At 42.2% G+C, this 14,732-nt stretch overlaps 2 long non-coding RNA genes across 5 annotated transcripts in view; one reads left to right on the top strand and one right to left on the bottom strand.

The window, feature by feature from the left end:
- The window catches only part of LOC130356620 (uncharacterized), a 227,812-nt gene extending 217,401 nt beyond the window's left edge, over positions 1 to 10,411 (bottom strand). For 3 of the 4 annotated variants that reach the window (XR_008888946.1, XR_008888945.1, XR_008888944.1), the window contains exon 1: positions 9,976 to 10,411. This is a non-coding gene — a long non-coding RNA (uncharacterized LOC130356620). The remainder of the gene's footprint in view (positions 1 to 9,975) is intronic. The other variant, XR_008888947.1, reaches the window with a different exon arrangement.
- Positions 10,412 to 13,112: 2,701 nt separating this feature from the next.
- Positions 13,113 to 14,732, top strand: part of LOC130356621 (uncharacterized) — a 28,399-nt gene continuing 26,779 nt past the window's right edge. The window contains exon 1 of the long non-coding RNA XR_008888948.1: positions 13,113 to 13,405. This is a non-coding gene — a long non-coding RNA (uncharacterized LOC130356621). The remainder of the gene's footprint in view (positions 13,406 to 14,732) is intronic.

Raw genomic sequence — 14,732 nt, 5'->3', positions numbered from 1 at the left:
ATTCTTTGCATCATTTTATGCAAATGACAGTAAACAGAAACGCTTCCATAGCCTACAATCTCAAAAAATTTTAACCCCAATTTTTTTAATTCACCAATTTTGTCAAATCAACATACATAACGTCTCAAGGAGTTATATGCTGTTGAAGTGAAGAAAAACATTTTCAGTCTCATGATTTTGGTTAAAAATCATGGACAGTAAAAAAAAAACTATGATATGGGTTAAAAAAAAAAAGGTACAAATAGGAATACAAAAAAATTATCACAATAGCTGGCAAGTACAGCACACTATTGGTACAAATTTACGCATAGCAAAACTACACATTTTATATACAGATTTAAAAACAACAAGATTCCTTCTTACTAGGCTTTTGTGATAAAAAAAAGTGCCACCTCCTGTCAAAAACAAATAGCACAATGTTAAACTGAGTTAAGATAGCTGGTAGAGATGAGCGAACTTATAGTAAATTCGATTAGTCACAAACTTCTCGGCTCGGCTCGGCAGTTGATGACTTTTCCTGCATAAATAAGTTCAGCTTTCAGACGCTCCCGTGGGCTGGAAAAGGTGGATAAAGTCCTAGGAGACTCTTTCCTAGGACTGTATCCACCTTTTCCAGCCCACCGGAGCACCGGAAAGCTGAACTAATTTATGCAGGAAAAGTCAGCAACCGCCGAGCCGAAAAGTTTGTGACGAATCGAATTTACTGTAAGTTCGCTCATCTCTAATAGCTGGCTATGGGAACATTACTGTATTATCTATTAAGAGCACAGCGAAATGAAAGACACTGTGCCCTAATAGAGGCCTCCTCCTCCCCTTACAGCCTTCCTATCCATCTCCAAAATTGGTGCCTTACCAATTCTTTGCATCATTTTATGCAAATGACAGTATGCAGAAACGCTTCCATAGCCTACAATCTCAAAAAAAGTTTACCCAAATTTTTAAAATTCACTAATTTGGTCAAATCAACATACATAATGTCTCAAGAAGTTATATGCTGTTGAAGTGAAGAAAAAATGTTTCAGTCTCATGATTTTGGTTAAAAATCATGGACAGTTAAAAAACTATGTTTTGGGTTACAAAAAAGGTACAAATAGGAATACAAAAAAATCATCACAATAGCTGGCAAGTACAGCACACTATTGGTACAAATTTACACATAGCAAAACTACACATTTTATATACAGATTTAAAAACAACAAGATTCCTTCTTACTAGGCTTTTGTAATAAAAAAAAGTGCCACCTCCTGTCAAAAACAAATAGCACAATGTTAAACTGAGTTAAGATAGCTGGTAGAGATGAGCAAACTTACAGTAAATTCGATTCGTCACGAACTTCTCGGCTCGGCAGTTGATAACTTTTCCTGCATAAATAAGTTCAGCTTTCAGATAATCCCATGGGCTGGAAAAGGTGGATACAGTCCTAGGAGACTCTTTCCTAGGACTTTATTCACTTTTTCCAGCCCACCGGAGCACAGGAAAGCTGAACTAATTTTTGCAGGAAAAGTCAGCAACCGCCGAGCCGAGAAGTTTGTGATGAATCAAATTTACTGTAAGTTCGCTCATCTCTAATAGCTGGCTATGGGAACATTACTGTATTATCTATTAAGAGCACAGCGAAATGAAAGACACTGTGCCCTAATAGAGGCCTCCTCCTCCCCTTACAGCCTTCCTATCCATCTCCAAAATTGGTGCCTTACCAATTCTTTGCATCATTTTATGCAAATGACAGTACACAGAAACGCTTCCATAGCCTACAATCTCAAAATGTTTTATCCCAAATTTTTAAAAATTAACCTATTTTGTCAAATCAACATACATAACGTCTTAAGGAGTTATATGCTGTTGAAGTTAAGAAAAAAAATCTCAGGCTGGGAGGATGGGTGGGCGGGGCTTAATCGCGGCGCCCGCACTCAGCTGTATTCGGGAACCGTAGTTAATGTATGTCTATGAGCCGACCGGAGTGAACCGCAGCCTGCGTTTTCGGCCGTATGCGGTTCCCGACCGCAAGCAAAAACGTGGTCGAAAACCACAGGTGTTTGACAAATTTCTGCTAAAGTTGGACGTGAAAATGAAAAATGTGATTTTTTTTCACCAAAATGCTGGAGTTACCCCAATTTTTTTTATTTTTATGGAAATACCCCATATGTGGATTTAAAGTGCTCTGCGGGCGAACTACAATGCGCAGAAGAGAAGGAGTTCCATTGGGCTTTTGGAGAGAGAATCTGTTTGGAATGGAAGTTGGGGGCCAGATTAATGGACCCCCGCCCCACATGTGACCCCGTTTTGGAAACTACACCCCTCACAGAATGTAATAAGGGGTGCAGTGAGCATTCACACCCACTGGTGTTTGACGGGTCTTTGGAACAGTGGGCAGTGCAAATGAAAAATTAAATTTTTCATTTTCATGGACCACTGTTCAAAAAAATCTGTCAGACACCAGTGGGGTGTAAATGCTCACTGCATCCCTTGTTACATTCTGTTAAGGGTGTAGTTTCCAAAATGGGGTCACATGTGGGGGGGGTAATTTTTCTTGCACCATGGGGGTTTTGTAAACGCACATGGCCTTTAATTCCAGACACATTCTCTCTCCAAAAGCCCAATGGCGGTATTGCCATACTCAGAAGAAATGGGGTTACAAATTATGGGGGGCTTTTTTCCTATTACCCCTTGTGAAAATGAAAAATTTGGGATAACACCAGCATTTTAGTGAACAAAATACACATTTTTTATTTTCACGTACAAATTTAATGAAAATTCTTCAAACACCTGTGGGGTGTTAAGACTCACTATAGCTCTTTTTACATTCGGTGAGGGGTGTAGTTTCCAAAATGGGGTCACATGTGGGTGTTTCTTTTTTGCGTTTATGTCAGAACCGCTGTAACGATAAGCCACCCTTGTACAAATCACCTCAAATGTACATGGCGCTCTCACTTCTGAGCCTCGTTGTGTGCCCGCAGAGCATTTTACGTTCACATATGGGGTATTTCAGTATTCAGAAGAAATTGCATTACACATTTTGGGGGTCTTTTTTTTCCATTTACTTCTTGTGAAAATGAAAAGTATGGGGAAACACCAGCATGTTAGTGTAAAAAAGAAAAAACACGCTGGAGTAGACCCCAACTTTACCTTTTCATAAGGGGTAAAAGGAGAAAATGCCCCCCAAAATTTGTAAGGCAATTTCTCCCGAGTATGGAAATACTCCATATGTGGCCCTAAACTGTTGCCTTGCAATACGACAGGGCTCCGAAGTGAGAGAGCACCATGTGCATTTGATGCCTAAATTAGGGATTTGCACAGGGATTACACTCAGATACCAAAATTACCCTATCGCAGTGTTCCCAAACTGGGTGCCTCCAGCTGTTGCAACACTGGGAGTTGTTGTTTTGCAACATCTGGAGGCTCTGTTTTAGAAACCGTGCTGTACCAGACGTTTCTCATTTTTATTGGGGGAGGGGGGTAAATGTGTAGGGGAATGTGTATATGTAGTGTTTTCACTATTTATTTTGTGTACATTCACATGGGCGGGGGTTTACAGCAAGTATCCCGCTGGGAGTTTGAGCTGCAGCGGAAAATTTGCTACATCTAAAACTTCATTCACTGTAACCCCCGCTCGTGTGAATGTACCCTGTACATTCACATGGGGGGGAAGAGGCTAACCCCCAGCTGTTGCAAAAATACAACTCACAGCATACCCTTTGGCTGTCCGTGCATGCTGGGGGTTGTAGTTATGCAGGCACACTGGTTGCAAAACACTAAGAGTTTGTTACTTAACTCAAAGTTTCGCAACCAGTGTGCCTCCAGCTGTTGCAAAAGTACAACTCCCAGCTTGTACGGACAGCTATAGGGCATGCTGGGAGTTGTAGTTTGCAACAGCTGGAGGCACACTGGTTGCGAAACACTGAGTTAGGTAACAAAGGCTGTCCGTGCATGCTGGGGGTTGCAGTTATGCAGGCACACTGGTTGCAAAACACTAAGAGTTTGTTACTTAACTCAAAGTTTCGCAACCAGTGTGCCTCCAGCTGTTGCAAAAGTACAACTCCCAGCTTGTACGGACAGCTATAGGGCATGCTGGGACTTGTAGTTATGCAACAGCTGGAGGCATACTACTACAACTTCCAGCATGCCCTTTAGCTGTCCGTACATGCTGTGGGTTGTAGTTATGCAACAGTTGGAGGCACACTGGTTGCAAAACACTGAGAGTTTGTTACTTAACTCAGTGTTCCCCAACCTGTTTGCCTCCAGCTGTTGCAAAACTGCAATTCCCAGCATGCATGGCCTGTCAGTGCATGCTAGGAGTTATAGTTTTCCAACAGCTGGAGGCACACGGGTTGGGAAACACTAAATTAGGAAACAGACAATGTTTCCCAACCCGTGTGCCTTCACTTGTTGCAAAACTACAGCTCCCAGCATGCCCAGACAGCCGAAGGGCATGTTGGGAGTTGTAGTTATGCAACAACTGGAGGAGAACAGTTTGGAGACCACTGTGTGGTGGTGTCAAAACTGTAGCCCTCCAGATGTTGCAAAACTACAACTCCAAGCATGCTCAGACTGCCCAGACATACTGGGAGTTGTAGTTTGGCAACATCTGAAGGGCCAGATGTTTGTTAAGAAGGAAAGAAGACATTTGATTGGTTGCTATGGGCAACTGGGCAACTTTTCCTCTGGACAGGTTTTGATAAATCTCCCCCATTATCTTTCCGTATGTGTCAGGGTAACATTGTGCTGTTGACATTCAGAGAAGTGGGGGTCTTGAAAGAGTTCATGTAGCAGTTATTAATAATATAGAAAACAAATCTAGGGCAGATTGATAAGGAAAATCAAGGAAAATGTAGCAAATGCTTTCCCAATGGTCGCCATATAGAAGCAAAGTGTGGCCCCATAGAACTTTATTAGGTTTTTACAATGTACAACCCGCCCAAATAAAGACAAATCCACATGCAAAGGTGACATGAGGATCAGGAAATCAGAATGAATGTTTCCATCTCCAAGACAAGACTGTTTCCCAAGCAGTGTACCTCCAGCTTTTGCAAAACTACAACTCCCAGCATGCTAAATTGTAGTTTTGCAACAGCCGAGGGCACACTGGTTGGAAAACACTGTCCTAGACTGTAGAATATTTAGTACTAAGTGTAATGGGAGCACTCACTTCTCTACCAACACTGTCCAAACCTGTGTGCCATCTGTGATCTACTTCCATTAAAGAAACAGGACAAAAAGATAAGCGGCATCATCTCTATACAATTGGGGGGGGATACTCGGGACTGGCACTGTACTTGGTAAGACTCTGCTGATTGGTTGATTTGACCTCTATATTAAAATGTTGGGTCACACAGAGCATATCCGTAGTGTATTTCACACTGCGGAAGCAACAATGGCAGTCAATAGAGCAAGCCCCCTGCTGCAGCTGGATAGCTTTGTGTCCGCTTGTAGTGGTGGATTTCCCACTGTAGACAAACGGACATATTTTTTTTACAGCTATAAATACCATTGAAAATTCAATGTATGAACATAGCTTTAACCCCTTCATGACCCAGCCCATTTTCACCTTCAGGACCTGGGCATTTTTTGAAAATCTGACCACTGTCACTTTAAACATTAATAACTCTGGAATGCTTTTACTTATCATTCTGATTCCGAGATTGTTTTTTCGTGACATATTCTACTTTATGTTATTGGTAAAATTTCACTGATATTTGCATCCTTTCTTGGTAAAAAATCTAAAAATTTCATGAAAATTTTGAAAATTTAGCATTTTTCTAACTTTGAAAGTCTCTGCTTGAAAGGAAAATGGATATTCCAAATAAATTACATATTGATTCACATATACAATATGTCTACTTTGTGTTTGCATAAAAAAATTGACAAGTTTTTACTTTTGGAAGACACCAGAGGGCTTCAAAGTTCCGCAGCAATTTTCCAATTTTTCTCAAGATTTTCAAAATTGTAATTTTTTTAGGGCCCAGTTCAGGTTGGAAGTGGATTTTAAGGGTCTTCATATTAGAAATACCCCATAAATGACCCCATTATAAAAACTGCACCCCCACCAAAGTATTCAAAATGACATTCAGTAAGTGTTTTAACCCTTTAGGTGTTTCATAGGAATAGCAGCAAAGTGAAGGAGAAAATTCTAAATCTTCATTTTTTACACTCGCATTTTCTTGTAGACCCAATTTTTGAATTTTTACAAGGGGTAAAAGGAGAGAAATCACCCTAAAATTTGTAACCCAATTTCTCTCGAGTAAGGAAATACCTCATATGTCTATGTAAAGTGTTCGGCGGGCGCAGTAGAGGGCTCAGAAGGGAAGGAGCGACAATGGGATTTTGGAGAGTGAGTTTTTCTGAAAGGGTTTTTGGGGGGCATGTCCCATTTAGGAAGCCCCTATGGTGCCAGAACAGTGGACCCCCCCCACATGTGACCCCATTTTGGAAACTACACCCCTCATGGAATGTAATAAGGGGTGCAGTGAGCATTTACACCCCACTGGCGTTTGACAGATATTTGAAACGGTGGACTGTGCAAATGAAAAATTTTATTTTTCATTTTCACAGACCACTGTTCCAAAAATCTGTCATACACCAGTGGGGTGTAAATGCTCACTGCACCCCTTATTACATTCCGTGAGGGGTGTAGTTTCCAAAATGGGGTCACATATGGATATTTATTATTTTGTGTTTGTCAGAACTGCTGTAACAATCAGCCACCCCTGTGCAAATCACCTCAAATGTACATGGCGCACTCTCCCTTCTGAGCCTTGTTGTGCGCCCCCAGAGCACTTTGCGCCCACATATGTGGTATCTCCGTACTCGGGAGAAATTGCATTACAAATTTAGAGGGTCTTTTTTCCCTTTTACCTCTTGTGAAAATGAAAAGTATAGGGCAACACCAGCATGTCAGTGTAAAAAATTTATTTTTTTACACTAACATGCTGGTGTAGACCCCAACTTCACCTTTTCATAAGGGGTTAAAGAAAAAGCCCCCCAAAATTTGTAAGGCAATTTCTTCCGAGTACGGCGATACCCCATATGTGTCCCAAAACTGTTGCCCTGAAATACGACAGGGCTCCAAAGTGAGAGAGCGCCATGCGCATTTGAGGCCTGAATTAGGGATTTGCATAGGGGTGGACATAGGGGTATTCTATGCCAATGATTCCCAAACAGGGTGCCTCCAGCTGTTGCAAAACTCCCAGCATGCCTGGACAGTCAATGGCTGTCCGGCAATACTGGGAGTTATTATTTTGCACCAGCTGGAGGCTCCATTTTGGAAACAGTAGCGTACCAGACGTTTTTCATTTTTTGGGGGAGAGGGGGGGCTGTGTAGGGGTATGTGTATAGGTAGTGTTTTTTACTTTTCATTTTAGGTTAGTGTTAGTGTAGTGTTTTTAGGGTACAGTCACATGGGCAGAGGTTCACAGCAAGTTTGCCGCTGGGAGTTTGAGCTGCAGCGCAAAATTTGCGCCATCTCAAACTTGCAGCACTCACTGTGAACCTCCGCCCATGTGAGTGTACCCTGTACATTCACATTGGGGGGAGGGGGCAAACATCCAGCTGTTGCCAACTCCGAGCATGCCCTTTGGCTGTCCGTGCATGCTGGGAGTTGTAGTTTTGCAACAGCTGGAGGCACACTGGTTTGGAAACACTAAGTTAAGTAATAAACTTTCAAGTGTTTTGCAAACAAACTTAGTGTTTCCAAACCAGTGTGCCTCCAGCTGTTGCAAAACTACAACTCCGAGCATGCATGGTCTATCAGTGCATGCTGGGAGTTATAGTTTTGCAACAATTGCAACAGCTGGAGGCACTGAGGTAGGAAACGGACAATGTTTCCCAACTAGTGTGCCTCCAGTTGTTGCAAAACTACAACTCCCAGCATGCCCAGGCATGCTGGAAGTTGTAGTTCGGCAATATCTGAAGGATCAGATGTTGCCGAACTACAACTTCCAGCATGCTTGGGCAGTCTGGGCATGTGGTAGTTGTAGTTTTGCAACATTTGGAGGTCCACAGTTTGGAGACCACTGTATAATGGTCTCCAATCTGTGCTCTTCCAGATGTTAGAGAACTACAACTCCCAGCATGCCTGGACAGACTGAGCATGCTGGGAGTTGTAGTTTTGCAACATCTGGAAGAGCACAGATTGGAGACCATTATACAGTGGTCCCCAAACTGAGGACCTCCAGATGTTGCAAAACTACAACTCCCAGCATGCCCAGAAAGCCAAAGGCTGTCTGGGCATGCTGGGAGTTGCAGTTTTGAAACTCCCAGAGGCAGCAGTGAGATCGCTTTACGGCGATCTCACTGCTGCCAATGAAGATGCCGCACTGCTGCCGGAAACTCACCGCAGGGATGCAGCGCTGCCGGGACCGTCTGGAGGACGCCGGGACCGCCGGGACCGCTCGGGACATCGCATGGCCGGGTAAGTGACGCCGGGGGACGGGTCAGGGACACTTAGCAGAGAGGTGTGTGTCCCGAACCCCGTGATCGGGACTCACACACCGCGCTGCTAAGTATTCTGATAGCGAAACGCTGCTATCAGCTAGTCAGATTTGACCAGCTGATAGCAGCGATGGCTGGGGGGGGGGGATGAAACCCCCTGTGGTCGCATGGTAAGATGGCTGGCTATCAGTGATAGCCACCATCTTACCAGGCGCTGCGGGATGCCGCCAGTAGCGGCAAAAATGTTCATGACGTACCTGTATGTCATGGGTCGGGAACACCTTGCCACCCATGACATACAGGTATGTCATAGGTCGGGAAGGGGTTAAAGTGGTCTTCCAAAAACAGCACCACACCTTTCCTCAGGTTGCAACCTGGCTCCATTGACTTCTACTGAGCTGCTATGTTAGGCTGGGTTCACACTACGTTTTTCAACTAAGGTTCCCGCATACGTTTTCTATCAAAAACCGTATGGGGAAAAAAACGGATGGAACAGTATGGGAAAAAGTAAACCGTATGGGTTTTTAAACAGTATACTGTTTTTAAAAGTGCATACTGTTCCGTCCGTTTTTGTAGAAAAAAACCCATACGTTTTTGAAAATTTTGTCCATTTTTAATGGGAGGGGTCTTGGGTGGGGACTTTAGGATTCAAATGTGCATGTGCAAAGTAAAAACGTATACGTTTTTTCCGTATGGAACCGTATACATGTGCGTTTCCCATTGACGTCCGTGTTAAAAAAACGTATGCGGTTGCAGTACGGTTTTTAAACCGGAGACAAAATCGTGGTCAACCACGGTTTTGACTCCGGTTTAAAAACCGTACTGCAACTGCATACGTTTTTTTAACATGGACGTCAATGGGAAACGCACATGTATACGGTTCCATACGGACAAAACGTATACGTTTTTACTTTGCACATGCGCATTTGAATCCTAAAGTCCCCACCCAAGACCCCTCCCATTAAAAATGGACAAAATTTTCAAAAACGTATGGGTTTTTTTTCTACAAAAACGGACGGAACAGTATGCACTTTTAAAAACAGTATACTGTTTAAAAACCCATACGGTTTACTTTTTCCCATACTGTTCCATCCGTTTTTTTCCCCATACGGTTTTTGATAGAAAACGTATGCGGGAACCTTAGTTGAAAAACGTAGTGTGAACCCAGCCTTACTGGATGGAAGCCATGTTTTTCTAACCCTGGATAACCCATTTAAACTGTAGCAGAAATTTACTCCAGAAGTTTGGTGCATTTTTAGCGCATGATGCCGCAGCCTAGGTCAGACCACCTTTTTATTAAACCACTCCCCCTTTTTGGAATGCACCTGAAAAGTGTATAAAACTCATAATATGTACAGGATCTGCTACATATACTGAGGTCAATGGGTAGCAAAATCAGCCACTGAAAATATGTAGCAGATCCTGTACGTGTGAACCTACCCTAAATATGGCACCAGTCAATAGTAAATCTGGCCTATTGTGGCTGTAACCTGGAGTCCTGTGGTAAAAGTGATAGACAATTCTAGCTCTTCCATGATGTCCTCCTACCTGTGCTGCCCATCAGATGGATGTAGCAGGGTCCTTGAAGGCCACTTACACTTCTCTCTTCTTTGCTGGAAGTTTTCTTTCTCTTTTAGGTCATTCAGGCCCAGATATTTAGCAGGAATGTAATAACCTTTTCTTTCTCTGTACCTTAGTTGTACTGGGCGGCTCCTGGACACGGTTTCCACTGTTCTGGTCTCCGTTCAGCTCTCTTCCATCTTCTCCTTTCTCCACTAAATTATTTTTTCTTTGTTTACTTCATTTTATGACAATGGAAAAAGACGATAAAGTCACTAGAAAACTACAGCAATGGGCAATGGGCTCTGACATGTGTCTCTGCTAAACTCTAGTGAGCAAATGAGAGATTTTTCTGTTCATCTGGCTACGTATCATGTCTGTTATGATGATGTCACCAGCTGCCCTACTGTGATGTCAGCAGCCAATGTTCTAATGGTCTCTTTGTTTCATCAGCCAATCAGGTGTTACCTTACTGAGAGGTGTTTTGACATGGTTTTGTTCTACATTACACTACACTTTATACATATCTATATTTCCATATATATTAAGTAGATAGCAATATATATATATATATATATATATATATATGTGTGTGTGTGTGTGTGTGTGTGTGTGCTTAGTATTCCACTCTGCCAATTTTAAGACCAGTATTTCCCTACCAGTGTAAGGCTAAGTTTATACTTGTTTTTTTGTCCTGCGTTTTTTGGGTTGAAAAAAACGCCTGAAAAAGCGCCAGTGCAATGTCCTGTGTCTGTTGTTTTTTCTGTTGTTTTTTCATTTGTGTGGAAATTGCATTCTTGGCACCTTTTGTTTATTTTTTTTTTGGTACCCAAAATTAGTTTAGTACCAAAAAAAAAAATAAAAGGATGCAGTAGTGATGGCAAAAAATGTATTTAACAAAATCTAAATTTTGTATAACTAAGTTTTAATTAATGTTTAAGAAAGCGTGTGTGTTTCACTTTTTTTCTCTATTTTTTACATTTTTTAGGTAGTACTACTACTCCTAGCATGGAACAGAGTGTTCCATGATGGGAGCAGTAATACCTGTAGTAATAGACATATCGCCCCAGGTCTCAGTCCTGACACCCGATGCGATCGTCCATTATATAGCAGAGATGCAGCTCTACACAGCACTAACATCTCTGCTCTGTACTCCGGCCAGTGATGGGAATAGAACATCACTCATTCATATTTCCCACCCAGAGTGGTGATTGGCCGGATGGTTGCAGTCAATCACAGCTCTGAGGGAAATATCAATGATTGAGTGGCCGGTGTACAGAGCAGACATGCGAGTGCTGTATACAGCCGCTCCATCTCTGCAATAGACAAGACGATCACATCAGGTGTCAGTAGTGACATCCACTGTGATGTGTCCTTAACTGCAAGTACTACTACTTCCAACATGGAGCAGACTCTGCTCCATGCTGGGAGCTGTAGTACCTGCATTAATAGACAGATCGCAGCGAGTGTAACTTCTGACACTCACTGCGATCTGTCTATTAATGCAGGTACTACATCTCCCAGCAGTGAGCAGAGTGTGCTCCATGTTGGGAGTAGTAGTACCTGCAGGTAAGGAAAGATCACAGCTGGTATCACTCCTCCTGACACCCGCTGTGATCCTCCTGTATAATGTATAGATGCAGCGGCCGCTCTCCTATGGTCCCCTGCACTGTCGTATATATATATACACATATTCCTATTTCCCACAGAGAGCTATGATTGGCTGGAACCATCTGGCCAATCACAGCTCTCTGCGGGAAATATGAATAGGTGTATATATACGGCAGTGTAGGGGACCATAGAAGAGCGGCCGCTGCATCTAGTAATTATACAGGAGGATCACAACGGGCAAACTGTCAATTAGTACAGGTACTTACTGGAACACTGTGTTATATGCTGGGAGTAGTAGTACTACCTAAAAAATAAAAATAAAAAATAAAAAAAAGTGAAAAACACATAGGGGGAGATTTATCAAAACCTGTCCAGAGGAAAATCTGCTAAGTTGCCCATAGCAACCAATCAGATCACTACTTTTATTTTTCAGAAGACTTAAATTAAAGAAGCGATCTGATTGGTTGCTATGGGCAACTCAGCAACTTTTCCTCTGGACAGGTTTTGATAAATCTCCCCCATACACACTACATTTTTATTATTGTTGGCTACATTTTTAGGTCTCCACCCGCCCACATAAATTGATCCCTGTTTAAAAATTAATAAAAATGTTGTTATAAAAAAGATAGATGGAATTTTTATTCACTCCCATAGACTTCAATGGGAGAAAAACGCCACGATTTTGGAAAAAAAAAAAAAAACGCCAGTGGCTCAACATCCTGCGATAACCAACGATCTGAAAAACGCTAAAAGAGTGAAAAAAAACGCCAAAAGGATTAAAAAAACGCCAAAGTGAAAAATGCCAAGTGGAATAAGAATTTTGCGATTTCTCATTGATTTACAGCTAACATCTGGCCGCAGCATTTTTTGGCTGAAAAAACGCCATGCAGCAGAATTGGTGTTTTTCTTGGTGTTCTGCAGCTCCCAATATGCCCAGACAGCCTTCTGTTGTTTGGGCGCCCTGGAAGTTGTAGTTTACAACAGCTGAAGACACACTGGTTGGGAAACACTGTCCTAGACTGTAGATATTTGGTGTAATGGGAGCGCTCACATCTGTGCCAACACTGCCCAAACCTGTACGCAATCTGTAATCACCTTACATTATCAGACCAGGGCACAGAGAGAAGTGGCATCTTCTTCATACATTTGGGGGGCACTCAGGACAGGCGCTCGACTGGTTGTTAAGCTGTTTCTAGGATGGCAGTTAAAATGGCTGCTGCAGCATAACAGTTGTCATAGCAACTGCTCCTAGCTGGACTGTACTACTACAGGACCATATAAACTGCCCCAAAAACACAGTAAAAATGATAAAGATGGTAGCTATATGATTGAAACAAAGATGGGAAAGTGCTTTGTCTTCTTGCTCTCATTTCTTTTAATATCATCCATTTTGCAGCTGTTGACCTGCTAGTTTATTTTACCCACCAGTCAATGGTTCAGTCCAGGCTTTTATTTTCCCTTGGTAAGACTTTGCTGATTGGTTAATTTTACCTCTATACTGAAATGTAATTAACCTCTTAAGAATAGGGTCACACAGACAGGGCCGCCATCAGGGGGGTACAGTAAGGGGCCCGGACCCTCAGGGGAGCCCACTTGGCCCCAACAGTCTTTCTTGTGAGGAGGGCAGCACACTGTCACTTTAAAATGGCAGGGGCTGCAGTTGGTATGAGACATGCCTGTGCGCGACTCTTAGTTACCAGCAGGGCCTGCTAGTAGCAGCTGGCCAGTGACGTCGGCTCACGTGTCCCTCCTCTTCCTGCCCAGTTCTGCAATAGAGGAGCGGAGCAGCAAGCTACACTGCACACAGGTACTTACTTGTATGGGGGCTGTTTGTGTGTGTGTGTATATATATATATATATATATATATATATATATATATATATATATAAAAAGGGGCAGTGTGTGTATATAGAAGCTGTGTATGTGTGTATGATGGCCATGTGTGTATAAAGGGGCAGTGTGTGTATATAAAGGCAGTGCATATATTTATGATGGCTGTGTGTGTATATACAGTGGCAGTGTATGTGTATATAGTGGCTGTATATATGTGTATGATGGCAGTCTGTGTCTATATAGTGGCAGTGTATATGCATATAGAAGCTCTGTATGATGGCCATGTGTGTATAAAGAGGCAGTGTGTGTATATAGAAGCTGTGTATGTGTGTATGATGGCCATGTGTGTATAAAGGGGCAGTGAGTGTATATAGAGGCAGTGTATATATTTATGATGGATGTGTGTGTATATACCGTGACAGTGTATATAGTGGATGTATATATGTGTATGATGGCAGTGTATGTCTATATAGTGGCAGTGTATATATTTATGATGGATGTGTGTGTATATACAGTGGCAGTGTATGTGTATATAGAGGCAGTGTGTATATTTATGATGGATGTGTGTGTATATACAGTGGCATTGTATGTGTATATAGTGGCTGTATATGTGTGAATGATGGCAGTGTGTGTCTATATAGTGGCAGTGTATATGCATATAGAAGCTGTGTATGTGTATGATGGTCATGTGTGTGTATATAGAGGCAGTGTATATATTTATGATGGATGTGTGTGTATATACAGTAGCAGTGTATGTGTATATAGTAGCTGTATATGTGTGTATGATGGAAATGTGTGTATGTATAGTGGCAGTGTATATGCATATAGAAGCTGTGTATGTGTATGATGGCCATGTGTGTATAAAGGGGCAGTGTATGTGTATATAGAGGCAGTGTATATATTTATGATGGCAGTGTGTGTCTATATAGTGGCAGTGTATAGGCATATAGAAGCTGTGTATGTGTGTATGATGGCAGTGTGTGTGTATAAAGGGGCAGTGTGTGTATATAGAGGCAGTGTATATATTTATGATGGATGTGTGTGTATATACAGTGGCAGTGCATATAGTGGCTGTACGTATGTGTATGATGGCAGTCTGTGTCTATATAGTGACAGTGTATATGTATATAGAAGCTGTGTATGATGGCCGTATGTGTATATAGAGGCAGTGTATATATTTATGATGGCTGTGTGTGTATATACAGTGGCAGTGTATGTGTATATAGTGGCTGTATATGTGTGTATGATGGCAGTGTGTGTATATATGGTGACAGTGTATATGCATATAGAAGCTGTGTAT

Source organism: Hyla sarda, chromosome 2 (assembly GCF_029499605.1).
Source record: "Hyla sarda isolate aHylSar1 chromosome 2, aHylSar1.hap1, whole genome shotgun sequence".
Classification (NCBI taxonomy): Eukaryota; Metazoa; Chordata; class Amphibia; order Anura; family Hylidae; genus Hyla; species Hyla sarda.
Note: the sequence above shows the minus strand (reverse complement) of the source record. Positions and strands in the feature narration are given on the sequence as shown.